Source organism: Rhipicephalus microplus, chromosome 1 (assembly GCF_043290135.1).
Source record: "Rhipicephalus microplus isolate Deutch F79 chromosome 1, USDA_Rmic, whole genome shotgun sequence".
NCBI lineage: Eukaryota > Metazoa > Arthropoda > Arachnida > Ixodida > Ixodidae > Rhipicephalus > Rhipicephalus microplus.
Window position 1 is genome coordinate 44244819 of NC_134700.1, and position 21814 is coordinate 44266632.

The following is a 21814-nucleotide window of genomic DNA, read 5'->3' on the forward strand; positions in this document are numbered from 1 at the left end:
GAATATTACAAGATCACCTTTGAGTGCCCAAGCTTCACCTAAGTAGCAGAACTGGCACTGGACTGCTTAAAAGGGGCCTCAAACACTTTTCATGGCCTCATTAGTTTACATGTTTTTTTTTTTTTAGCTGGTCGCGTACGCTGAAGGCTTAAAAGATAAGTGCAGCCAGAATGGCGGCAATAGGGGCACTCTGTGCAAAGTTATTCGGCGTACAGATACCGAAATACAATGAAATGAATGTTTACCCTCAACTCGATTTTTGCGAGCTCACCTGACTGTTTTTCCCTCGACCTGTGACGTCGGATCATTGCCAATGAAATGAACTAAAAGCCCTACCCTACAGGAAGGTCGAATGCCATATTGGTAGTTATGAGTAACATATTTAGGATGCCATTGCAATGGTAACTAATAATGTGGTGCTTGAAAAGGGACCGACACGTACGAAGTGAGGCTGCTCGCGAACGCTTTTATGTTTTGTAGCTTTACTTATCTTTCTTTTTGCGATGGCGTCTATATATCAATGCTCTTACATTTCATTCTCTGAGTTTCTTCAAACAACAGTGCCTGGAGCGTCCCCAGCGCCTTTTCTCCAGCACCATGGCGATCAGCGCATTTTTTTACTGCTTTTGCAGTTTTCAAGCTGAAAATGTCGGAGAGCTTTATTCCCTTCTGCATTTGGTGAAAAACCTTGCTAAAGAAAAAAAAATCCAATAGTAATCCCTAATTTGATGCGATGCTGCGATAACAATTAATGTTAAATTTATCGAATTACAGGCCTGCACCTTCCGTTGTTATTCGCAATAGCTCTAGCGAGTACCCCTTATTTGCAGTTATGCAGTCAGCACTGATGTTTTCCAGCGTTAGAGGGTCCCTTTAAAAGCCACTGACCGTCTTCTGTGGGCTCAGCATTACATGCGGACGCATAAACCACTGTCCTTTCTCATGCAGGTGAGGATATGTACCGGAAATGTTTTTTTTTTTTTCATCTAACGAGCTGTACTTAGTTGTGCTACCGAGCCCAATGTGCTGTGTTCAATGATTTGCGATGTTGTTTGTTTTGCCAAGCTATCATTACTTGCTGGTAATATTGAGAGCGATTCGGGACCTGATATGACCCCACTTTCTAAACAGCTACAGCTCATTGCTAATAATATAAAGGAAATAAAATAATAACAGTTATTTGCGATTGGCAAAAAAATGAAAAATCTCACAAAGTAACAAAAAATTGTGCAGTCTAAAGGTAGATGACCTGAAAACTGTTACAAAAGAAATAACTTGTTATTATACAGTGTACAAGAAAATGCTGACAAAACTGGTCAAAAGCTCGAGACAAGTGTTAAAAAAGATATTCTGAGAACATACTCAAGGTTTATTATTGTTACTATAGAAAGAATCCAGAGGCATAACAAACTTACTAAAAAGCCAAGGCCAATCACCTTTAAATTGCTCGACTCACGTTACAAAGCCAGCGTCTTAAAAAACTGTTTGAAGCTGAAGGGCACGAATTATGAAATAGGCGAAGACCTCTCAGCTTGCGTGTGCGATATTAAAGGCAAACTTTGTCACTTTACTAAGGAGCACAGGGCATTTGAAGCAAAGGTATCTCTACTATATCTCTGATTGTGGACAAATTATGACTCAATTGGGCGCTTTACCGCTGGGACGATACTAAAAATTATAGTTATCTCTTCATCCACATTTATTTGCAACCATTTACATTTCAATTGCTTCTTAAGACATCTCCTATACACTCCCTGGCATTTTTGTCTATTAGTTTCCATTAATAATATGCCTAACAAAGATAACAAGCCCTAAAGTTTTGACTTCTCTTCATTTAAAAATGATGCCATCCTTTAAAGAACGAATGCACTCAACAGGTAAACCAGCCAAAGCAGCATCGAAGCAACACCCACGACAGCTGAAATAAGCGTCATCAATCTAAACGCTCACGGCATTGTCAACAAAACGAATGACCTTGAATCATTGCTTTTCTGCCTCAAATCAGACTTCATTGCACTGAGACGTGGCTTACAAGTGACGTTAGAGATGTCGAGGTGATGCTCCCTCATTATGCAATATTTTGTAAACATAGATAATCATGAAGGGTAGGCACAGCCATTCTTATAAACAAGAGAGACCACTTTCAGGTGCTCCCTGATATACGCTTACATGTGGGTCTTATTGATTGATTGATATGTGGGGTTTAACGTCCCAAAGCCACCCTATGATTATGAGAGACGCCGTAGTGGAGGGCTCCGGAAATTTCGACCACCTGGGGTTCTTTAACGTGCGCCCAAATCTGAGCACACGGGCCTACAACATTTCCGCCTCCATCGGAAATGCAGCCGCCCCAGCCGGGATTTGAACCCGCGACCTGCGGGTCAGCAGCCGAGTACCTTAGCCACTAGACCACCGCGGCGGGGCTACATGTGGGTCTTAATCTAACGTTCTAGATTCAATCAATGTTTCTTAGTGAGCACTTCCGATATGATCGAGTGGAAATTGACGTCATGAAGAGTATAGGGGACCAAAAACCTATCTTTTGTAATATACCTCTTCGCGGGAACATGTTGTACTTAAATACTCCAACCACTTATCACGATTTCTGTAATGCCGATGCCCGCATCCTTGGTCAACTAATCGAGGAGTATGCTGCCTTTCCAGAGCTATTCAATATTGCAACCTGTGGGGGTGCTGATACCCCCTGTAAAGTTGTTTGCGGCGTGCAGTGCATATGTCTCGCCCCAAGGTCGCATTTCGGGTGACGACCGCCGGGTGATATGGCGTTGTGTTCGCGTTGAGTACCACTGTTGGTAGAGTGAAAGCGCCAGTGGTGACCCCTGGCGGAAGGCAGGCCTTGGTGGCGGGCGAGAGTTGAGCGAGCCTCTTCTACGCGTGGCGGCTGCCGTGAACGGTTGTCTCTCGCGATGGGTCTGCCGTGGACGGCACCGCGGGCCGCCTGCGGTAGGCCCTTGTGGTAAGTCAAGCGTTGGCGACGCCGCCTTGGGTGTGTTATTGTGTGTTTGCCATGTTTTGGAGTGTATGGAAATTTTGTGTAAGAATGTCTTAGTGGGTTGATCACGATTTATGTAACGATTTGGCGAACGATATCGTCGTTGTAAATTAGTTAAATAAATATATGTATGTTATTTGGTTTGTACCGACCGCGTCTTCTGTGTCCGTTCACTCCAAGAGCGTGGTGTGGCGAGGCGCTCACCTCGTCGAGACCCCACACTGGCTGTCCAACGTGAAGCTCTTGGAGTATCGGACGACAGTTTTTGCGGTTCTGTACAAGCTTTTGTTGATTGATGTGTGGAGTTTAACGTCCCAAAACCACCATAAGATTATGATATGAGAGACGCCGTAGTAGAGGGCTCTGCAGATTTCGACCACCTGGGGTTCTTTAACGTGCACCCAAATCTGAGCACACGGGCCTACAACATTCCCGCCTCCATAGGAAATGCAGCCGCCGCAGCCGGGATTCGAACCCGCGACCTGCGGGTCAGCAGCCGAGTACCTTAGCCACTAGACCACCACGGTGGGGCTACAAGCTTTTGTTAGAGCCAGGATGGAGTAGGCCTGGGGGGGGGGTGGGGGGACTTCTTTGCGAGCGTCGGTGGTGTGGTTTGTTGAGAAGCGAGAAGATTGGTTTTATCACGTGTTTGAATTTGTCGGCAGGTTGACTTTTTATTTTTTTTTGCTCGCAAGTGTTGTTCTTTTTTGTAGGTGTTTAGTTTTCAAAACCGTTGTTCAATTGGGACGAGAGCCATGCGGTCTGCATCCTGGGGTGAGCAAGGCCAAGAGCACGTGGTTTGTAGGCCAGGCCCGAAGCGAGTGAGTATGAAAGCCTCAAGGGTGGTCCGATTTTCTGTAAATAGCTTCTTCTATCTCTTTGGGCCCAGGGAGCCGGGCGTCGTTGCTGACTTGTATTGCAGCTCGGCGCCGGGGCGTCGTGACACTGCCCGGGGCAGTGGACGCCGATCGCTCGGTAAGCTGCTGTGTGCGGCGAGCGATAGGGCCACCTCACAGAGTGGACGTCTCCTCGCGGCTGCCTCTTCTGCGCCTAGGCTGGGTGCTGTGTGGATGCCGGTTGTTGCCGAGCGACTCATTAGGCCTAAGCCTCTGCGCAGCCGCCTGTCGCACGTGGCACAACTAGGTGGATCGTGGCGTTGAGGTGTTGCGCTCTGCTTCCCTCACTTTTTTTTTTTGTCTTGCGATGCACGAGTTAAGAAAAGTGATTTTTGTTTTATTTTGATGGGCGTCTCGGCCGCCGCCGATGTATTAGCTAGCAGTACTGACCATCGTACCACGTGGCCGAAAAGCCCGAAGCTCCCTTCCCTAGGCCCTGCTCCATTGTTTGTTTCGAGTTTTTTTGTTGTTGATGTATTCAGCGGGAGGGATGTCAACCACAGCCAGCTGTCTTCTGCACATCGTCAGAGACACTGGCCAGGAATGCGGTCGTGAAATCGGGCGATGAAGATGCCTGGGACCTGCGCAACTGCCTGCAGTCCGGCGCCCTCGTGAGTGCTGGTCGCAACTGGAAGACATGTCGGCGCTAGCGACGGTTCATCGCGCTGACGGCAACGTTGCTGTTACAGGGCCGGTACAAAGGTGAAGTCGAGCTGGACAGTGCAGCAGTGTCGACCGGCGGCGGTGTCGTGGTGCAAGGACATTATGGACATGCGATGTAATTTTTTTCGTTAAAGCTTGTGTAGCTGTTCTTTGTTTTCAGGATATGGTTTGATTTAAAGTTGGGGAAATGTGGGGGTGCTGACACCCCCTGTAAAGTTGTTTGCGTTGTGTGGCTCACTCCTACTTATACTCATCAGTATTCACTCATACTCACCAGTACTCACTCATACTCGCACTCACCATGCTCAAATGAGTATCAATGAGTGTGAGTGAGTGTACTCATTAGTGAGTATGCCGAGCTATGCCGGAGACCCGCGCTACAGACAACCGTTCACGGCAGCCCCTACGCGCAGAAGAGGCTCGCTCTACTGTCACCCGCCAACAAGGCCTGCCTTCTGCCAGGGGTCACTGTCGGCGCTACCACTCTACCAACAGTGGTACTCAACGCGAACACAACGCCATCTATCGCCCGACGGTCGTCACCCGCGTTGCGTTGCGTTGCAATGTGTGGCGCACGTGGCGGCTTATTATGCCTTCAACAGTGCAGACACAATGTCCAATAAGCCCCCAATCACCCTTGATAATTTATTCTATCATTCACATAACGCGGGCTTGTACAAAAACACACAACGCAACTCGTAATTACCTTTTCATTCGGCTGTCCGCGATAACCCTACGTACGCACACTGCCAATGAACTTTAACCGCGTACGCAGATCCATAAATAAGGCCCCCTGCAATCGTCAGTGCGGGCACGGAGCCAACGAAGTCTCCGCGTGAGCGCGACCCACAGAGGAAGAAAAACATCTTCAAATATGCGCACAATTTCTCGAATGCAAAACTGCCGTACGCAACGCATTCCAGCTGAAGGTGAGGCAGAGAGGGGAGGCGCCGTCTCGACGGTCGCGCCGGGCCACAGAACACCTACCAGTGGCCAGGCGGCCCGGGTGGCCGCGGCGCCGACGTGGGGGCGAGGCCTCGGCGCCCGCCTGTCCCGCTAGTGCAGTCAGAAGGGGCTAGGGGCAGTGGAACGAACGAAGCGGTCAAGCCGGATGGCATGGCAACGTCTTGGGTTCTGGCGGGTAATCATAGCGACGGCCGTGTAGTATACTGAAGCTGTCGAGAGCGTCTCTATTTCACGCGCGTGCGTCGTAGCCTAGGAAAGCGCGTTTTGGGTGCTTGTAACACATTACTGAGATTATAAACGATGTCTCAGCGTCTCCTACGCGTCATGGCACACAAATGAATGTGCAGGTGCATCGTAATTGCGCTGAGTAATTGCCTGTTTGTGGAGCCTACCGAGCCTAAAAGAAAGCAACAATTGTTCAGCTCGATTGTTTCTTGAGTAAGCTGAGTACACGTAACGCAACCTCAATGTTAATATTGATTATCGGCCTGACAACGACCACTGCAGGACAAAGGCCTCTCCCATGATCCACCACTCAACTCGGTCCTGTGCTTGCTGCTGCCATTATGTACCCGCGAACTTCCTAATCTCATCTGCCCACCTAACTTACTGTCTCCCTCTAACCTGTTTGCTTTCTCTGGAAATCCGGTCAGTTATGCCTAATGACGAGCTGTTATCCTGCCTATGTGCTACATGCCCGGCCCATGTCCATTTCTTCTTCTTGATTTCAACTATGATATCCTTAACCTCGGTTTGTTCCCTGATCCACTCTGCTCTCTTCTTGAGTCTTAAGGTTACAACTACTATTTTCCTTTCCATTGCTCTCTGCGTCGTCCTCAGTTTAAGCTGAACCCTTTTTGTAAGCCTCCAGGTTTCTGCTCAGTAGGTAAGTACCGGCAAGATGCAGCTGTTATTTACCTTCGTCTTGAGGAGATAGTGACAATCTATCAGCCATGAGCTGAGAATGCTTGCCGAATCTTCTCCACCCTCTCTTATTCTTCTAGTTACTTCAGTCTCATGGCTCGGCTCCGCAGGTACTACCTGTCCTAAGTAGACGTATATACCTTTTCTAATTTCAAGTGCACTGCCACTTATCTCGAAGCGCTGTTTTCTTTCGAGGTTGTTGTTCATTACTTTCGCTTTCTGCCGGTTATTTTGTAGATTCCAAGAGAAGGAAAGCGGGAAAAGGGGAGACAAAGTTTGGTGGGCAGATGAGATTAGGAAGTTTGCGGGTATGACGTGGCAACAGCAAGCAAAGGACCGAGTTGACTGGCGGAACAGGGAAGAGGCCTTTGTCCTGCTGTGATGATGATGAGTATGTGAATGTAAAAGTACGTGGGTGAGTGCGCCTGAGTATGGGTAGGCGTAAGTATGAAGGTGACTTCTTATGTGAGTGCGGAGGTGAGTGAGGGCTTATGATCTTGAGCAGGTGTGAGTATGAAGGTGAGTGAGTAACTGCGAGTCTTAATTGAGGTGCACGAAGAATTGAAGTACAAAAAGGAGACACCTGGACACGGCGTGCTGTCTCGAGGAGTCTTCCTTTTTTCGCACACCTCAGTTAATATGAATTACCAACTCGCCCAGCAGTCCGCGTTTCTCTAGGAGTGTGAGTAGGCGTGAGTATGAACGTGAGTGACTGTGAGTAGGTGTGAGTATAAACGTGAGTGACTGTGAGTAGGCGTGAGTATGAACATGAGTGAGTACTCATCAGTGTGAGTAGTCGTGAGTATGAACGTGAGTGAGGGCCTATGAGTGCTAGCTGGCGTGAGTGTGAACGTGAGTGAGTACTCACAAGTGTGAGTAGTCGTGAGTATGAAATGAGTGAGTACTCATCAGTGTGAGTAGTCGTGAGTATGAACGTGAGAGAGGGCCTAGAGTGTGAGTTGGCGTAAGTTTGAATGTGAGTGAGTACTCATGAGTATGAGTAAGAGTGAGTATGAACGTGAATGAGTACTTTCAGTGTGAGTAGAAGTGAGTTTGAACGTGCGTGAGTACTCATGAGTCTGAGTAGGAGTGAGTATGAACGTGAGTGAGTACTCTGAGTGTGACAAGGAGTGGGTATGAACGTGAGTGAGTACTTTGAGTGTGAGAAGAAGTGAGTATGAACATGAGTGAGTGTGAGTATGCGTGAGTATGAATGTGAGGAAGTACTTTGAGTGTGAGAAGGAGTGAGTATGAACGTGAGTGAGTACTCTGAGTGTGACAAGGAGGGAGCATGAACATTAGTGAGTACTCATGAGTACGAGTAGGCGTGAGTATGAACGTGAGTGAGGGCCTATGAGTGGGAGTAGACGTGAGTATGAACGTGAGTGAGGGTGAAGGCTGAAAAAATTGTGGTGAGTGAGTATGAGTGAGTAGTCTCTCAAAGTGCCGATCTATGGTCTCCGGTGCGCGGCACCGCGGGCTTCGCGCCGGGGTCCCACGTAGTAAGTCAAGCGTTGGCGACGACGCCTTCGGTGTGCTCTTGTGTTATGTTGTTTGAGTGTTTGGTAATTTTGTTTAATGATGAGTTAGCGTGTTGATAACGATTGATGTATCATTCGGCGAACGATATCGTCGTCTAAATTAGTTAAATAAATGTATGTATGTTGTTTGGTTTGTACCGACCATGTCTACTGTGTCCTTTCACTCCAAGAGCGTGGCCTGGCGCACGCTCGCCTCGTCGAGACCCCACAAACCTCAGACATAGAACAACTATGGCACAGATTCAAAGAAATCATATTTTTCTAGCTATAAAAATGAAAAAGACAAGAAAAAACAATTTATGGATTAATCGTGACACCGTTCATGCTAAACATAAAGTAAAATACTTAAGGAATACATAGAAAGCTAATACCAACAGCACATCAACACTGTCATTGGTAACATCAAAAGTCAAACACAGGCGTCAAAGCAAACTATTTTAACAATACTCTTTCAAACTTTTTAAAAGCTTTCTCTCAGAAGTCACTGAATCATCTTAAAAGTAAAAAGCAAAGCAAATTCCCAGTTCCATCAGAAGGCCTATGTAGAGTGAATCATTTTAATGAATATTTAGATCAGTTTTTACCGTGAATGACGGAAACATTCCACATGCTCACTGATGCAACCGAATACACTTAAAAGCAGCTGTTGTAACTGTTTAGACTATTACTGAATGACAACACTAAAAAGACACTGGGTGTCATGAGTATGTGAATTATTGGAAAAGAGTGAGATGAGGAAGAAGGAATAAAATGGTATCAATAAAGGTATTTAGAGTAAAAAAGAAGATCGTACACTGCAGAAGGTAGAAAAAAAAAGAACACAAAGAAGAAGAGGTTAAAGAAGGAGACGAGAGGTGACGTGGCCTGCAGAAAGAAAAGGAGAAAGAAAGCGGTTTGAAACAGCAAGAGGCGTGGACGTGCGGTGTTCACGGCAAGGCGTTCGCTGCAAGTCTGTAAGCAGAGCTTTGGTAAAGTGCCCGAGTATTCGCAGCAACGCACTGTAACCTGCAGGGCGCGACCAGGAGGGCGACCAGCTCAGCCCAATGAGACACAGCTTCTGGAGCAGCCCTGAGGTTCGGCGGCTATCCTCTGTGGGCTGGGCTCCTGAGGACGAGCGAGCCAGCCGTGGCGTGTACCTGACGCAATGGTTACCAGATACTACAGGGAACCCAACCAGCACCCCGACTATGTATTGAACGGTCGTGCTGCATTGAAGCTTCATTCTTCAGGGACACCACGGCACTTTGACCTGGATCCAGAGCAGCCACGTCTGGCCCAGCAAGCCATGTTGAAACTGTAAATAATCTTTATGTGTTTTGGGGACATAGTGTGTGCTAGGGACCTTGGTTTATATTGTTGGGTTTTCACCACTAGTTATATACATAAATTAATTTTTATCGCATAAAGAATTTGTCGTCATTCAAAGTGTTCCTGTTTCGTTTACCATCTAGAGATCATGACACTGGGACCAGATAATATGCCGAATATATTCCTAAAAAGATGTGCAGAGCGGTTAGCAAATACTTGTGCTTAATTTTTAATAAATCATTATCAACCTCTACAGTACCACAAAACTGGAAAGTCATAAAAATCGTTAAAGTAAATAAATGCAGTGACAAAGCTGATGCCTCAAACTACAAGATTATCTCCCTAACCAAGCTCAGTCAGTAAACACCTTCAACACATGGCGCGTAAAAGCATAACCACATACTTTCAAGAAGAAAACATGCTTTTGCATTATAAACACTGCTTCCGAAAAGGTCTATACATAGTCACCCAGCTTGTTGAGCTAATCCACACAATATTACTCTGCATCAGTAAGCAAACACAAATAGATCTTCTCCTACTAGACTTTTCAAAAGCTTTCAATTGTGTCTCACACATTAAACTCATGACTGAAATTAAATCAACTCTAGTAAATGATCCGATCATTTCCTAGATACAAGGTTACATTATCAATCGTTTCCAGTTTGTAAATATTAACCATAAGGCATGATGATGATGATGATATATGGTGTTTTTTGGCGCAAGGGCCATTTGATGGCCACAGAGCGCCAGTTCATGAGACAGGAATGTGGACAATGGTTGTGATTAGCGGCTGTATAGGGGCCATAAAATTCCTCGCAGTAAAGCGGGTAAAAACATACAAGTAATAAAATCATGACCATGCCGTGAAAGGTGTGTGTGATGTGAATAGGTTACAAAAGTTGGTGATAATGAAAAACGATGGTGGACATGTATGGCATTAGCACAAGTACCTCACCTGCTAGTACCCTTGCATGCAAGGGCCGTGAGGCAAGTGCTTTCCTGTGTAGCCACCGCAGCAAAAACCTCTCTAGAGAGGTCGTGCTACGGTATGCCCGGGTATATGATATGAAAATTATGGATTTCCTTTAAAAACGCTAATAATGATTTGTAACTAAAAAGCGGTTCCCTACCGACGAACATTGCAGGGTGTAAAGGTATATGTTGTCGGTAGGATAGTGGGAAGTGTTGTCTTCTTAGAGTGTCTAAATGTTTACATTGAATTAAAACGTGAAGAACTGTTAATGCCTCACCACATTTATCACACAATGGTGAATCACCACCGGACAAAAGATGTGTGTGTGTCGTGTATATGTGTCCTATCCTGAGTCTTGTTAGTGTTACCTCTGTTAGACGTGATTTTGATACTGGTGGCCAATGGCCAAGGTGTGGCTTGATAACGTGTAGTTTGTTTTGTGTGTGTGTATCCCACTTGCTCTGCCAGTAGTCCCTGAGTTTTCGTTTGAGAGACGGTTTAAGATCAAGGGCCGGGATTGATGTCGGTGTAATGGCGGTGCTTTCGTGGGCGGATGCAGCAAGCTGATCCGCCATCACATTGCCTTGAATCTCACGGTGCCCTGGCACCCAGCACACAACAACATGTCTGTTGAGTGTGTAGAGGGTGCACAAAATGGAGTAAAGTGAAACGAGGACAGGGTTTTTTTGTTTTTTAAGACTGTGCAGAGCCGTTACCACACTGAGGGAGTCTGTATAAATTACTGCTTTTTGTATTTGTGATTGTTTGATGTGTTTAGCTGCCACAAGTATCGCGTAAGCTTCCGCTGTGAAGATACTTGTGCCTGGATGTAGAGGGCCAGCATCCGAAAAGGAAGGGCCAACAGCAGCGTAGGACACAGAGGAGTTAGACTTAGAGGCATCTGTAAAAAACTCAGGACGTGTGTATTTGTGTTGAAGTTCCAAGAAGTATGTTCGAATATGGGCAATAGGCGCATGTTTAGTAACTTCTAAAAAAGACACATCGCAATCTATTGTCTGCCACTGCCACGGTGGCGGGTATGCTACAGGAGCCATTAAACTGTGTTCGAGTGACACTCCAGTGTCTTCAGCTAGACCCTTCAGGCGAACTGAGAAGGGCTGCCTCATTGAAGGCCTGTTTTGAAAAAGAATGGAGCTCGACAAGTCATTAATAGTAGAGTATGAGGGGTGCCTCTTGTCTGCTTTCACCTTAAGGAAATATACAAAGGACATGTAGGTTCTTTGCAGATGAAGCGACCACTCATTTGACTCAACGTAAAGGCTTTCTACGGGGCTGGTGCGAAAAGCACCCGTAGAAAGGCGGATGGCCGAATGGTGCACGGGATCCAGCATCTTCAAAGCACTTTGAGTCGCTGACTGATAAACAATGGCCCCATAATCTACGTGGGTGCGAATAAGGCTTCTATACAGGTTCATGAGGCATTTCCTGTCACTACCCCACGTAGTACGTGATAACACTTTTATAACATTCATGGCTTTTAAACATTTTGTTTTTAAATACTTTATGTGGGGTACGAAGGTCAACTTGTTGTCCAAGATTAAGCCTAAGAATTTATGCTCGGCATTGACGGACAGTTGTTGCCTGTTCAGTTGAATTTCGGGTTCCGAGTGCATGCCTCTCTTTCGAGAGAACAAGACACACGTGCTTTTTTGTGGGTTAAGTCGAAATCCGTTTTCATCTGCCCATTTGGAGATCTTATTTAAACCCAGCTGAACCTGCCGCTCACACATGGCCAAGTTGCATGACTTGAAGCCAAGCTGAACGTCGTCGACATATGTACAATAGAACATATTGCGGGGAATGGACAAGTGCAAAGAATTCATTTTAATAATAAAAAGTGTGGAACTAAGCACACCACCTTGTGGCACGCCTGTTTCCTGGACAAATGTTTGGGAGAGCACACTGCCCAGACGGACACGGAATGTCCGGTTTGACAGGTAACTTTCGATTATATGAAACATTCTTCCGCGCACACCAAGGTGGGACAGGTCTCTTAGAATTCCGTAACGCCATGTAGTATCATAAGCCTTTTCGATATCGAGGAACACAGAGAGAAAATATTGTTTATGGACGAACGCGTCTCTGATCTGTGCCTCGATACGAACAAGGTGGTCTGTGGTGGATCTACTTTCTCGAAACCCGCACTGAAATGGGTCGAGCAAATTATTTGTTTCAAGAAAATGTACAAGTCGACAGTTTATCATTTTTTCGAAGACTTTGCACAAGCAGCTTGTAAGTGCTATAGGCCTATAACTCGAGGGTAAAGAAGGGTCCTTGCCCTCTTTCAAAATGGGAATAACAATGGCCTCTTTCCAGGAGGTAGGAATAGTGCCAGAAGGCCAAATAGCATTGTACAAACAAAGTAAGGTCTTTCGGGTTTCGTTTGGTAGGTTTTTTAACATTTCATACATCACACGGTCAGAACCTGGGGCAGAAGTACTGCAGGAGTTGAGAGATGTTCGGAGCTCAGGTAGACTGAAAGCTTGGTTATATGCCTCGTACCTAGTGGATTTCTGTTCGAGTTTGTGCTTTTCTATTCTTGTTCTGTATTTTTGGAAACTGTCAGTATAGTGGGACGAGCTGGATACCTGTTCGAAGTGTGCACCGAGGAAGTTTGCCTGATCTTCCAAGGTATCACCTTGAATGTTTACTAGTGGAAGTGTGTGTACTTGTTTCCCTGCTATCCTACCAACCATGTTCCAGACTTTGGCCTCTTGTGTGTATGAATTGATCCCTGACAAAAACTTCTGCCAGCTTTCTCTTCTGGCCTTCCGACGCGTTCTCCTGCCTTGGGACTTTATTTTCTTGTAGGTGTCAAGATTTTCGGCTGTTGGTGAGTTCCGAAGCAGCCTCCATGCCCTGTTCTGTTCCTTTCGCGCATTACGACACTCTGTGTTCCACCATGGGACGTGTCGTTTGCCGGGCATTCCAGATGTTTGCGGTATGCACCTGGCTGCTGCGACAGTTAGAAAAGCTGTGAAGTACTGCACAGCTTCATCTATGTCTAACCTACATATGTCTGTCCAACTCAAACGTGTAGTGTTGTGGAACTGTTCCCAGTCTGCTTTGTTCATCAGCCATTTGGGAACATGTGTAGGACATTCATATGTTGTTTGTGAACTCAACACTACAGGAAAATGGTCACTTTCATATAGATTATTTATGATTTTCCATTTCAGTAGGGGTAGGAGTGAAGGTGATACGATGCTGAGGTCTATAGACGAGTAAGTTTTGTTGGCAACGTTATAGTATGTTGGCTCTTTCCTATTCAACAAACAGGCACTGGAAGAGAAGAGAAATTGTTCAATGAGACGACCTTGTGCATCACAGCGAGAATCGCCCCACAGTCCACTATGTGCATTTAGGTCCCCAAAAAGCAAATAAGGTTCAGGCAGTTCGTCTATTAAGGACTGAAATTCACGTCTTTCAAGACGTTGGTGGGGAGGTACATACAAAGAGCAGATGGTGACGAGTTTGTTTAAAAGTACCGCTCGAACAGCCACCGCCTCAAGGGATGTCTGGAGTGGTAAATGTGTACACGCTACTCCTTGGTTAACAATAATGGCTACGCCACCGGATGACGCCACAGCATCATCTCGGTCCTTTCGGTATACGACGTAAGCACGTAAAAAATTTGTATTGGAGGATTTTAGGTGTGTTTCCTGTACACACAGCACTTGAGGTGAATGTTTGTATAAAAGCTCTTGGACGTCGTCGAGGTTTTTAAGCAGGCCTCTGACGTTCCAATGAATAATTTGTGTTTCCATATTGGAAGTAAAGTAGTGCTGTGTGTACGTTAAGGGAGTGACTTGTTTAAGGTGAAAGGTCAAGCTCAAGTAAATGGCTATTATCAGGCCCTGTTATGAGCTTCTTGGTTCTCTTGGCGCGCTCCAGAGAGCCGCGCCGCTCTTTTGGCACCAAGGGTGCCGCCGTATCCATTGCCTCCTCGGAGGCACTGGATGCCCGCTCATGCGAGCTGGTTTTTTGAAGCTTGGGCCTCGCCTGGCGAGGGGAGGCCTTGAGACCCGAGGACCCTGGAGTCTCTGGTCTCTCTTCAATAGTAGGCGGAGTAGACTCAACTACTGCCGCCTTGGGGGCAGGCGCCACAGCCAATGGCTCGCTCTGCGCAGGCCGAAGGAGTGGCGAGGGCTGGTGCGACACTGCCCCCTGGCGCGCCGCATCAGCATATGTGGGGCCATAAAATGGCGAGACTCTTTTTCTTGCTTCTTTAAATGTAATGTTTTCTTTTATCTTTAAAGTGATGATCTCTTTTTCTTTTTTCCAGAAAGAACAGGAACGTGAGTACGCAGCCACAGTTCACACAGTGTGCAGGTGCTTCGCAGTTGTCGGACGCATGGCCCACGACTCCACACAGAACACAAGTTTTCCGGCCACGACAGCTTTGCGAGCCGTGGCCATATCTCTGACATTGGAAGCAACGGCGGGGGTTGGAAATATATGGTCTCACGGATGTCTTTGTGTACCCAGTCTGAATAGTTTCCGGCAAATCGCTCGAAGCAAAGGTCAGTACTAAGTGTTTGGTTGGGATTTCCTTTTGATCTCTTCTGATCTTAATACGCTGTACGTCTGTCACGTTCTGGCTCTTCCATCCTTCCAGAAGTTCAGCTTCCGTCAGCTCAAGCAAATCTACGTCCGATATGACCCCGCGAGATGAGTTCATGGACCTGTGTGGCGTAATACTGATGGGTGTGTCTCCAAACGTTGTGATGGTGTTCAGTTTATCGAATTGGTCTTTGTCACGTATTTCAAGGAGTAGATCTCCACTGGCCATTTTGGTAACCTTGTACCCGGCACCGAGACTTTCGGTTAAGCATCTAGAAACTACGAAGGGGGATACAGTTCTGGCTTGCTTGTTAGTTTTTTCGCAGTGTATAACGTGGAAATGAGGAAACATTTGTCTTGGCCGGATGAAAAAATTGATGTCTTCGGTGCGTACCCGCTTTGAGGAGGCACGATCACTGAGTAAAGGGAATGCTTTCTGCATGCTAATTGTATGTTGTTCAGCAGCGTTGGCGGCCACCCACCACGGAGCCCAACGAGGGGACGCTACAAGTTTGCGGATGCTGAAACCTGCAGACGCCAGCCGTACAACGCCACTATAACCCAATGCGCCTAGACCAAGGTAGGCTATTTGCACAGGGTTAACCCTTGCCGCCAGGAAAATTGGAAGTAAACAGAAGAGAGAAGTAGACAGGAAAGCTAAAAAAGTAAGAAAGACAAAGATGTAGGGAGAGAGAGATAGGAAAAGGTGACTGCCGATTTCCCCTGGGTGGGTCAGCCCAGGGGTGCCGTCTACGTGAAGCCGGGGCCAAAGGGGTGTGTTGCCTCTGCAGGGGGGCCTTAAAGGTCCAATCACCCAGCGTCGGCTCAACCCCCAGGATCCCCTTTTCCCCGGACACGGCAAAGCCATGCACGGCTAGGCGTGGGAGGGAGTCAAAACTCCCCCGTTAGCTCGGGTCCGTGGTGTCGCTACACACCAAACGCCTACTTGCGCAGGCGCCCCTGCGGGGTTAACCATAAGGCATTTGCTCTTTCTGCCGTCACATACCGAGTGCCTCAAAGCTGCGTATTGATTCCAGTTCTTTTTCCAATTTTTCGTTGATGATTTACCATGTGACATAGGTGTTGAAATTTGATTGTTTGACTATTGTATACTTCATCACAAAATGAACTCTGCCGAGGGTCACATAATTTTAATGAAGCTGCGCACTCAGTTTTTAAATGGTCTACTGACTGGCAAATGACCCTTAAGGCTCATTTACACTGAAGACAGCGCGGCAAGGCGGGCAAGCAAGCTTTTCGTAGCGATGAGGTGGCCAGTGTGCGCACCTGTTCAGACCACTCGCATCCTATGAATAGCCGCGTAGCAGAGAAGACGGGCACCTGGCGCTTTTGCATAAATGTCGCTATGACGTGTCAGAGTCTCTCCAAAACATACACTCGCACCACCACCACACCTCTGCTGCATGGCGTTCTGATTGGCTGTGGCAAAGTGAAGAGCCTCGGCAGGCAAAAAAAAAAATTGCTCGAAGAGTGATCGCCCTTGCTGCTTTGTTTTTCTCCCGTTTTGGCAAACTCGAGAAGATGTTTTTCCCGCTTCCCACCTTGCCGCTTCATCGCTTTGGCTGTCCCACATTCAGTGTGAACGAGCCTTTGACATTAATAAATCAGCTGCCCACACAATAACCAGAAAAAGATATGTCCGAGTTCGCATATACTGCAAATTTGTACAGCTAGCTTGAGTTCAAGAACACAAACACCTCGCTTTGTTACTTTCACACATTTTTAAATAGGACTCCCACATTAACACAATTACACAAATCGCCTTAAAAAAGTTCTTTCTGAGAAGAAACTTCCATCTCGCGCCACCTGACATCAAGCTTCTAGCATAAGAAACATTTATCAGAACTGTTATCACATATGCTAACATTAGATGGTTCCCATACACTCAACATAACACTGGTGGTCTAGAAAGGATCCAAAGAAACACCATAAGTATAGTGCCCACAAATACACCGGTTAGTGTGCGGAGCGCAAGCAATCCGTCCAAACAGAGGATGGTTCCGCACGTGATCGCTATGTGCAGATGCCCCAATTGGCGCTGCATGTCGACTGGGTCTCATCCTGTTGTTGCAGGGGCATCGCCACATGTAAAATCAGTGTGCGAGATCTACCCCCTGCTGTACTGTGAAGTTCAACGGTGCCAAATGTAGGCAGCAACATCCCAAGATGTTAAGAGCTATCGCGCAATACAAAGACAGGACATTTCTTTTGCGCCGCTGGGTCAAAGCAGTTATTGGTCGAAGAAAAAAAGGTACTTAGTTCGCCGCACTGACAGACGCAGTACGGCTTGCAGAATGAGAAATAGGATTCAAAGGTCTGACAGAAGACTGTCGTGTGCGAAAAACATTCCGAGAGTGTCTGACTTCATCGAACCATCTGTCTAGGTTACGGTGTCGTGTGCCAAAAACATTCTGAGAGTGTCTGACTTCATCGAACAATCTGTCTAGGTTACGGTGAACAATGTCGAGAACAAAATCACCATTCAGATACAATTTCAAATATAATCTTTACCTAGAACAAATTGAGAGCATCGCTTGACATTCGAGTTATGTATTTCTTCCCAATTTCAATATCGTATTCCCAGAGCAACAATGTGTTGTGTCGTGTTGTGTCTTGGTGGCCCCGGCAACGACGAAAAAGAACAATCAAACGTTCAAAATATAGCCCACCGACGCCACCGGCCGGCACGAGCCACCACATGATGGGGCACAGACGGCCGAAAATAATCTTCGCTTCACTCGAGTGCTCGTCACCAACTGTCTTTATTTACAATATATACACACGATAATACATATCTCTGCCATGCAAGGTGTCACATGACAATGAAACCGAAACTAACACAACCTCGCATCATTTCCCCTTATAAAGAAATAACATGTGGAGCTCTAAGAACCTTATACAAACAAAAGACAATAAGAAAAATGCCAGGCCTGCGCAGACGGCACAGCATAGTCACAGCAAAAGCTAGAAAAGCGGCATTTAGAAGCCTTTTTTGAACACTCATTGAGTAACTGCTGCAGGCACACTTGCTGTGTACCCATTATGGCATTATTAATAATAATTTCTGGGTAGTAGGCCGGCATTCGCTATGCTATCTTTCGTCATTCTTCTGAGAAGCATGGTATCCGCTAAACACATGCAAGAAATTTTGTGCCAATTGTTCATGCAGTGGCTGACGATGATGAGGAATTGTGCCTGAAGTGGGTATGCGCTACATTTATTAGGCAATCAAGAACAAGCTTTTGCGATGGGTTGGAGCATTGGATGACCCACTTGTTATGCTATTCGCATTCTGTGGCGCCTGGTTGTTTTTTTGCTGTTGTAAAATGCTTTATTACTCATATTAACGTGATTCCATAATCGACATCAAGCCTACCTAAGACAAGTTTGCAAACAAGTCCCAAGCACCGGCTTAGCTCAGCGGTAGAATACTGGGCTGGTACGCAGCGGACCCGAGTTGGAGCCCAACTGTGTCCTGGGTACTAGGTTTTTTTTTTAAATTTCGTGCAACAGTGGTTACCGACACCAGCGGCGGTGGCAGCGACGGCGGACAACTATGGCACCGCCCGTGACCAGGGTTTAGATCTTATAACAGCTTTAGCTGTAAAAAATCAGAGTATATCAGCGTTCCAAGCTGTAGAATTCGAACGTTATACAGTAAATACACAGAACAACACACGAGTGCAGTACACTGATTCCAAAATACAAAGAAAAGAAGAATTTAGGACAAAGTCCTTAAACCTGGACCACTTTATAGGCAAATTTTTACAGCACCGAAGCACATTGCGCTCTGAAGTGCTCTCTTGCGCAGCAGCAAGTTATGTTTCCAAAGATGCGCCTACCTGCTCGCTTACACACTGCTCAGGCACAGCGGGGAGCGTAGAGGAATAACTTGAGTCTGACGACTTATTTGCAATAGCTGTGTTAGTTTCAGCATGACTTTCAGCATAACTTCTTTACGGTCGCCGTCGGTTGCTCCCGCCGATGAGACACTCGTCTTTAACGCCTGTGCCCCGATCCTCATCTCAATCTGTAGCCTCGCTAGGACCCACTCGTCAGGGACTCCCCCGCTGACGTGCCTACTCGGCTGACTTTGTCAGCGCCCCGGTCTCGTTCATCATCTTCGGTCCGCTTGGTCGGACCCAACTCGTCCGTAGCCTCATTGATGACGCACTCCGATGACTGGTGTGGGCAGCTCCCTTCCTAGCGCAATATGGAGAAGCGGCAAGTCCACCAGGAACTGCTGGGCAGGGTGCAGCAAGTCGGGGCAGCCTTACTCTGGACCATCTCAAAGGTCAACGGCCACTTCCCGGGCCCCTTCACGCCGACATCCTCATAACCGGGCGGTCATGCTACTCTTGTCCCGGTGGCGCTGGTCGTTTCCCACGCCTTCACAGCTCGGCGTTCCAACACCCAGTGCCAGCTTATCTTCTAGGAATTTTCTTTCTCAGCTCGGGTTGCCTTCAGCACAGCTTGCTTCTTGTTCGGCACGTCTTGCCTCTAGTTTGACTCACGGCACTTCTGCCCCTTGTTTTCCCACTCTTTTAGGGGCGAAGCTCCTTAAGGCGTGGGCTGTGCGTCCCCTGTATGTAGCCACCTCTCGTTTAGTTCTTGCAGTGTTCACTAGATGACGGTTGATTGATTGATTGATTTGTGGGGTTTAACGTCCCAAAACCACCATTTATTTATTTATTTATTTATTCATGATACCTTACAGGGCCCGATAGGGCATTGAGTAAGGGGAGCAAGTACGAAACAAAAAATATCAGAGATAAATGCATTATTAAATACAGGGAAACAAAATTGAAAAAAAAGAAAAAACGGGTACAGTGTAGTTACACATTTTTACACATGGCAAAAAACAGCAATTAATTGAAAAAAAAAGAAAAAAAGGGTACAGTGTAGTTACACATTTTTACACATGGCAAAAAACAGCAATTAACAAAAGAAAAAAAAAAGGTGACGACATGATACTATTTCAAGAAATGCTTACGCAATTGGTCAAGAAATGCTTTATGGTTACTGATAGATGCAATATTGTCGGGAAGATCATTCCATAGAACAATGGCTCGGGGAAGTGCTGATGAATTGAAAGTGTTAGTTCGTTCACTGATGCGTTTAATGCTATATTGATTATGCAAGCGGCGTGATATGCGTGAAGGCGCTTCCAGTGGTAAGGGAGATGGCCTGATGCTATAGCGATATTTATGGAATAAAGATAAAAGAGAAATGGAACGTCGTACATTTAATGGCACAAGCGGTATGTCATGTTTGATCTGCGTTATGCTGGAATGTGGGCTGTAGTTGGAAGTAATGAAACGAGCGGCTCTGTTTTGTACAGACTCAAGCTTGTTAGTCAGGTAGATTTGATGAGGAGACCACACTGGTGAAGCATATTCTAATTGCGGACGAACGATGGTTTCATAGGTGAGTTGTCTTAGACTGCTTGGCGAGTTCCACAAGTTCCGGCGCAGGTATCCAAGTGACCTGGATGCCTTGGCAGTAATGGTGTTAATATGCATGTCCCATGAAAGATTGTGCTTGAGATGGACGCCTAAATATTTATACGATGATGCCTGGGCTACTAATGTGCTATCTATGAGGTATGAAAAATCGGAATTGATGCGCTTGCGGCTGAAAGTGATAACCTTGCATTTAGTAGAGTTAAGATTCATCTGCCATTTGTCACACCACTTTGCAATTAATATAAGATCATTTTGAAGTACGAGGTGATCTTCGGTGGATTCAATTGAGCGGTAAATGATGCAGTCGTCAGCGAAAAGACGCAGGTTAGAAGATATGCCTGTGGGTAAATCGTTAATGTATATTAGGAACAGTAAAGGACCAAGGACACTGCCCTGGGGCACACCTGATGTTACGTCACAGAGAGATGAGGTAAAACTGTTAGCTGAAGTAAACTGCTGACGGAAAGAAAGAAAGTTACGAAGCCATGATAATGTTAAAGAATCCAGACAGAGAGCTGATAATTTCGAGAATAAACGCGAGTGTGCCACACAGTCAAATGCTTTAGCAAAATCTAAAAAAATACAATCCGTTTGAAGATTAGCGTCCATGTTAGAGTGCAAGTCAGTTGTGAATTCTAGCAGCTGCATGTCACATGACAGTCCTTTTCTGAAACCGTGTTGCTGAGGAAAAAAGAAGGAATTATGTTCAAGATGAGCGTAAATATGGGAGGCGATAATGTGTTCAAGTAACTTACAGCAAATGCATGTTAGTGATATGGGTCGGTAGTTATGCGGGGAATTTTTATTACCGCTTTTCAAAATTGGGATGACCTTGGCGATCTTCCAGTCCGTGGGTAATAAGCCTGATGATAATGATTGCTGAAAAATATAGCAAAGAATTTTACTTGATATTAGGACTGTGTTTTTTAATATTTTATAGTTAATGTTGTCAACTCCAGCACTGGTTGAGATCTTGAGATTTCCTATGAGATTAGCGATACCTTCAGCGGAGACATCAATCGCACTCATGTACTGATAATCATGGTCAGGAACAATGGGTATGTTGGAATGATCTTCCCTCGTAAATACAGAAGCAAAATATCTGTTAAAGACATGCGGGCATTCGCTATCATCAAGTGGCTGCTGTTTGTCGTCACACAGTGAAATGTGATTACTAATGCTATTAGGAGACACAACACGCCAAAACTTTTTAGGATTAGATTTCAAGAGAGAGGGAAGATCCTGGGAAAAATATTTCTTTTTTGAAGTTCGAACGGCGCAACAGTAGCTTTTTAAGCATTCGCGATATTTTTTCCAAGCCGATGATGTAGGTGCAAGCTTAGCTTTTCTGTAAAGACGCTTCTTTTTATTACGATGACGATTCAGATGTTTGTTAAACCAGGGATTAGTTTTATCATTGGAAATGGACACCACGGGAACGTATCGGTGCACTAAATTTG

General features: G+C 46.0%; 1 protein-coding gene across 6 annotated transcripts in view; it reads right to left on the reverse strand.

Annotated features, from left to right (window-relative positions):
* lt (vacuolar protein sorting-associated protein light) overlaps window positions 1-21814 on the reverse strand; it is a 635043-nt gene that overhangs the window by 311779 nt on the left and 301450 nt on the right. The gene's annotated exons all lie outside the window — the stretch shown is intronic.